Source organism: Sturnira hondurensis, unplaced genomic scaffold (genome assembly GCF_014824575.4).
Source record: "Sturnira hondurensis isolate 20B ecotype Veracruz unplaced genomic scaffold, ASM1482457v3 Scaffold0006571, whole genome shotgun sequence".
Lineage (NCBI taxonomy): Eukaryota > Metazoa > Chordata > Mammalia > Chiroptera > Phyllostomidae > Sturnira > Sturnira hondurensis.
The window spans coordinates 2904421-2911202 of NW_028079202.1; positions in this window are offsets into that span (position 1 = coordinate 2904421).

Sequence of the window (6782 nt, forward strand, 5' to 3'; positions counted from 1 at the left end):
ATGCATTAAAATAGTTGCAAATAACACCACAGAAGGATTGGTAAATGACAAATATTATTATTTATATTATGAAGAGCTTATTGTTGCTTTGCTGAAAATCTTCTTAATAAACTCTTCTGATTCTCCAGTCCACCCTATGTTAATGGGTTTGCATGTTCACATCTGGAGCTAATACTAACTCCCATGGCCCAATGAAGTCCACTGCCCTCTACTGTAGAGTCGACGTTAGTGCCTACAGTGTCTTCAAGGGCATGCCCCTCACAGGATCATATTGTCTCACATTGTGATACAATAGCTGCAACACTGTATTATTTTCCATAATCTTAAAATAGCTCACTCTCAAAATATGAGCAAAGAAAACTAACAATACAGGTAAGGAAACAGTGAACTGTCTAAGGTTTCCATCTGTACTTCCAGCAGTTCCATGCTATTCTAGAACATCAGCTCACACACCACACAGATGTTACCTGGGCCACTTGGCTTCCAAAGTAAGATCCAGGTTATTGGGTTCATTCTATTTGCCCTGGGGTTTTGAATGTTTGAATGTTCTCCTGTTCAATATAAGGGCTGACTTACTTCCTGATGTCTAGTCTAGTCTAGTCACCTAGATTGTCTTCCTTCTGATGGGAAAGTGTGATAGCTGTCTCTGCATCTGTCCTTTTAGAGGAATTTCTGATCTTTACCAAGTACAAATTGACTATCTCAGGCTGTCCCTTTACCTAACACAGTTCATTTATAACTAGCTTGCTTGGCCCAACTCTAGTAAACTCTTGCTCTAAGCCTGTGAGATAGACTGATACTAAAATCAAAGTTTGATGCAAGACTCCTATGCTTACTTGTTAAACTCTGCTCCAAGATGCTGAGGATGTTCATGACGATACCACACATTTGTGCCAGGCTATGGATTGCTGGGCCCACAGAGTCTGGGTGGGGATGTGGCCCTGCAGGAAGCTGCCTCTCTCAGGTGTCTATGCTTAGCACCCCTGCTCTTGTCTCTCAGTCCAGGCTGTGGCAGAGGTTGCTACTGTGGGAGAACAGTGCCACTCCAAATACCCAGCACTTCCAGCAGAAACACTAGGATTGTGTCCTTGTTGGTAAAGGAAAGAGGAATTACTCTTAAACACACCCTTTTCTGGGAAGTGCAGATGAGAAATTAGATGTCATCTATGTATTTTTGCTCCTTACACTCTTTAAATGTCCATATTCACTCTAATTTCATGAAAAAATCATCCAAATTTAAGAACATCTTTCTATTACAGAATAAACAAGTGGCCATAATTCATGCTTATAATTCCATCTCTCTCAAAAGACTGGTGGCTTCAGCTCAGGAACAATGTCTGCTCATCTTTGCACACCAGCACCTGTCACAATGCCTGGCATAGAGTGGGGACTCAGTAAAGGACAGGCGAATACGCACATAACAAATACTGGTGAATAACCACTACTTACTTTTTATTAATATACCAGTAGTTATAACCTATTTACAAATAAATGAGTTTGTTCAATAATATTTAATGTGCCTGAACACTACTATGTGCCTGACAATATGTTAGTTCTGGGGATGGAAACATGAAGTAGACCTGACATACATCCTTCCCTGAGGAGCTGCCATCAGCCAAGAGTGAAAAGAGGTAGCTAGAGGCATTTAAGGTGGGCTGAGCATTTAAGGTGGGCTGAGTGTGAACAGAGCAGTCAAGGCTGAGATGAGGAGCTGTAGCTCTGCCCTACAGAGAAAGACACAGAGCAACCAGGATACCCAGAAGAGGCTGCACTTACACTGGTTTCCAGGACAAAAAAATGGAGGAATGGGATTTAATGGGAGAGAAAGAAGCATGTGTGAGAAGAAGGAGGAGGAACAGGGTGTGTTCCCAGAGAATGAAAGGTGTGTCTGGACACAGTACAGAGGGCTAGTGCTGGGGAGGCTGCAGGCAGGAACTCTGGAGGGTTTGGACTCTGCTATGAGGCTGTGGCCATCACCAAATGAGTGGCCAGGGAACATCACTAGCCCTGCATCTTAGAGATGATGAGTTCAGGGGTGAGGCAGCAGCTGAAGGCAAGAGAGGTGGATGGTGACAGCCTCACCCAAGTGAATGTGTGAGGTTGGGGATTCTGTGGCCCCATTAGTCCAATCCCAACTGTGCTCCACAGAGACAGACTTAACATAAATTTTTCTATGTGCAAAGACAAACATTACTCCCATTAAAATCTGGGCATCTTCTCAGACACATATTTAATAAAGGCATTTTTTCCTTGTTTGTGTCATTCTTATTGCTGGCATCTGTGGACACTGGAGTGTCTCTGCTTTATGAGAAGAGAGATTGCCACTTTGGGGCACTGACATTCCTCAACCTTGGGCCACCACCTTGCCCTGGTTGATGTCACCTGAAGATGACAGAATGGTATAGCTGCATTGTTCTCTGCTGAGCTCGAAGGCAGGAAGGCCAGTGAGACCGTTTACGTGCTTGACTGAGGAAAGTAAAGTCACGCTTTAGAAAGTACCCCTTGCCCTTCACATTATCAAGTGCATTGGAAATTACTGCAAATGTGGGATTCACAAGCATGGAGTCACATCTGATTCATCTGGTTCCTTCAATACTCCACTGCTTTATTCAATTCATAAAAAGTAAAAAAAAGAATATCAAACCTTTATAAGAGCAAGATGCACTAGAGATTCACTTTTTAGTCACTGAAAGGCAAAATGATCAGAGTTGTTAACTGGTGTGGAAGTGAGAATATGAGTAATTTTATCTTTTTTCCTTGCCTTTAATGTGATGTTTTAAATCCACTATCTGCATGAGTTAAATACATTAACATTTCCTGGTAGTGCCCTGGTGATTCAGGCATTCTCATCTGTAAAATGGAAATAATGACAGTGCCCATGTCCCAAATATTCAATAAGTTGATTTGTGCACAGTGCTGAGAACAGTCAGAAGATTTTAGTTGTTATAAGTAATATCATCACTCAATGGAGTCAGTTGTGATTAAAAAAGAGAGAGATTCCATTTATTTCACTCAGGGTGGTAGGTTTCTGCCCAGCTCTGTAGGCTGGAGCTGAGACACCTCAGAACTCAGCAGTTGGGGTGCTTCCACAGACCTACCCCTTTGTAATACTTGAGGAAATAACATTTCCCTCCTCAGACCTCCAATGCAGTAAGTTCACTCAGTACAGGGATTCAAAGCTCCATCTCACATGAATCCTGACCCCAGAAATTTTTACTTTAGACTGTAGTTTTTCATTTAACCTGATATAGATACAAAGATCAGAGAAGGGACTTAAAATAAAGTTTCAATATGTAAATACATTGACTACATATTGAAATGGAAGAAGATCCACGTTTAGATAATGCTACCTACAATACAAATAGGGTCATGTGCCTCCTAAGGACATTTTGGTCAACATCGGGCCCACATACCATGGCGCACCCAACAGACTGCAATGTAGTGAGGAATTTCTACATCTAGAGAGCCCAGGAGTGCTGATGTCACAGCCATGCTGACATCTTAGCATTGTTACTTACATGTTTGTGGTATTGCTGGTGCAAAGAGACCTACTGCACTGCCAGTCATATAAAAGTATAACACATACAGTTATGTACACTACATAATACTTAATAATGATAATAAGTAACTGTGTTACTGGTTGGTGTATTTACTATACTATAATTTTGATTGTTATTTTAGAGTGTAAGTTTGCTGTAAACAATAGCTGTGTTATACCAGCAACAGCCTCACACATCTCGTGTTTACCATGTCTCTCAATGACATTTTCTCTAGGCCCTGGCTGGCGTAGCTCAGTGAATTGAGCGCGGGCCTGAGAACCAGACGATTGTGGTTCGATTCCCAGTCAGGGCACATGCCTGGGTTGCAGGCCGGTTCCTTGCAGGCTAACTACCAGCAGGGGACACACAAAAGGCAACCATACATTGATGTTTCTCTCCCTCTCTCCTTCCCCTCTAAAGATAAATAAACAAATAAAATCTTAAAAAATAAAATAAAATAAATGACATTTTCTCTTGTGCTTTATTAATCTCATGTTGTTTGTGCAGTAATGTGCTGTGTAAGCTTGTAGCCCAGGAGCAATGACTACACCGTGTAGCCCAGGTGTGCAGCAGGCTAGAACACCAAAATCTGTGTAAAAGCCTCTATGATCTTTGCACAATAATGAAATCACCTATCAACGCATTTCTCTGAACTTGTCCCTGTTGTTAAGCCATGTGTGAAGGTACAGAGGCAGTAGGATGCTTTATCTCTGTTTTTTTACTCCTGTTACTCCTATTAGCTGTTTGCTAATTCCTCCTACACATCTGCATCCAAGCCTTTAATTTCAGGGTCACATCAGAAGCAGCCAGCTTCTTAAATACAGCATCAGCATCACTTTGTATCAACACCACTCAATGACTCTGCAAACTCTACTGGTAAACTTGCTGTCTAAATACGTTGATTAAAGCCTCACAATTTTTCTAAGGCTGACTCACCTTTAATGTAGTATTTAGAGAAAAGCTTCCAGGCTTATGTTCTTACCAAAGCAATCTCCCTCTACCCTCTTTTTTCTTTAGGACTTTTTAAACATGACTTTGGGGAGCCTCAAACATGAGCAGTGACACCTAGTGTCCGAATCTAGGAGGCATCTGGAATTACTCTTATTCTATCTTCCTAGTTGACAGGTACTGAGGGTGCTGGGCCTATGGCAACTCTATTGAGTGCCTCAGCTCCTCTCAGAGGCATGGCATGTTTCTTATGTTGATACTATTCTGCTTTGTGTGTGTGTTGGGGTCGAGGGTAGGAAAGTGAGACCTGGAGCAGTGCAGAGACTCACCACCACTGCTCTTCCTCCTCCTTCCTCCAGATGAGAATAGGTACTTTCTTCTCGGCCACTGCCCTTAACCTCAGATCCAAAATCCTGCAGAAAGAAGAGCTTAGAGTTGGCCTTGTGGAGTCTCTGGAGGAGAGACAAGCCCCAGAAGAGTAAAGACACCCAGGCAGGTGGCAGGATGCTCCCAGCAGGGATGGTGGCCTGGAGATGCACCTGGGGGAGGTAAGAGTGCATTAGAGGACACCTAGTGTGAGCTGATTTAACTTAACCTTGAGTTCAGATGAGACATTCCCTGGAAACACTTAGAAGTGAAGGAGGAGAGGGATCCCTTGGGGGACTGGAGCCCAACACCTGCAGACAGGGGCAAAGCAGTGGTCATGTGTTAAAGGCCATGTTGTCCAATTTCCTGCCAGCCAGTCCAAGCCAGTAGAGCAAAACAGCTTTTCTTTTCCAACAGCACCCCTTGTGATCAATGAAGGAATAACCTCCTCTTGTCTAACACCTGCCCTTTTCAACCTTTAGGGAGATTATGCTCATTTTTTTCTCTTCAAGTTTCTTTAATTCCTGTTAAAATACTCTTTTTTGTTTTGCTGCATATTCTCCCTTTCAAATAGTGACTATTTACTGTGAGGACATCTTCCTCCCTATCCCCTTTGAGCTTCACACTGTTATTATTGTTCTAGATGGTAAGGGGTCCAAGGCAAAGCTATCACCTGACTATGAAAACACAGCATTCACTGAATTATGAATGAAGGTCTTTGAGGGTCTCTTTCACTCCCTGGCAGTAAGAGTTATACCTTTGATCACTGCAAAAAAACTTTTGGAATTTTTTCAAGGTACTAAAGCACTATTGAAAAATAACTTGTGAATATATATATATATATACATATATATATATATATATATGTATATATGTGTGTGCATACATATTCACTGTTGCACTAACATTCTAAAGACTGCTTTCTAAAGTATTTTTAAAGATATATTTCTAAAGTATTTATGGAATTCTGCATACTCTATATAAAGCAAAGTTAATATACAATTATAACTCTATACTCGATCTTCTACAGAAGTGCAAAACTAAACCAGAAAATTAAAGATTATACTGTTAATCCATTACTTTATTTTGTCAAGATGTAATTGACATATAACACTGTGTAAGTTTAAAATGTACAGTGTGTTGGTTTGGTATCTTTGCATATTACAATCTGATTTCCACTGTAGGGTTAGTTCTACCACTTCATGTAATCATTATTTCCTTTTCTGTGGTGAGAACATTTATGATCTAGTCTTTCAGCAACTTTGAACTTTCTGATAAAGTTATTGTTGACTGTTATCACTAGGATGGGCATTATACCCCAGGACTTATTCATCTTCTAGTTGCATGTTTGAGCCCTTTGAAAAACTATGTATGTTATGTTAAATGTACATGGAAAATTATTCATTTTCTCAGTAAATATTTATTAATAACTATCATAAGCCAAGCACTACTGGATGCTGGGAATATTGGTTAAAAAAATAACAACCCTGTTCTTAACAAGTTACATTCTGGTGGTAGAGACAGAAAGACAACATTACAAATCGATAGCCTAATGTTCTGTGCCTTATGTTAAGTGCTATAGAAGAGCAAAAAGCAAAGTCAGGAGAAACAGAATAACAGTGCAACTTGGGAGCACTGTTAAGGAAAACCTCTTTGAGGAGGTGACATTGGAAGAAATGAGGATGAACCACGTGAAAATCCAGGGAAGGGGCTTCTAGCACAAAATGTCAGATATGAAGGTCAGGAGGCCTGTGGAGGGAGAAGGAATGTGGGGGTTGGAGACCAGAGCATGGGACAGCAGCTAAGAGTGGGGCAGCAGATGCACAGACCATGTACAGCCCTGTAAGCCAACTCAGGACTTGGGTTTTCTTCCTAGTGGTTGCTGAGCAAGTAGCTGTGAAGAGAAGACCAGGGAGCTGAGAGCAGCGG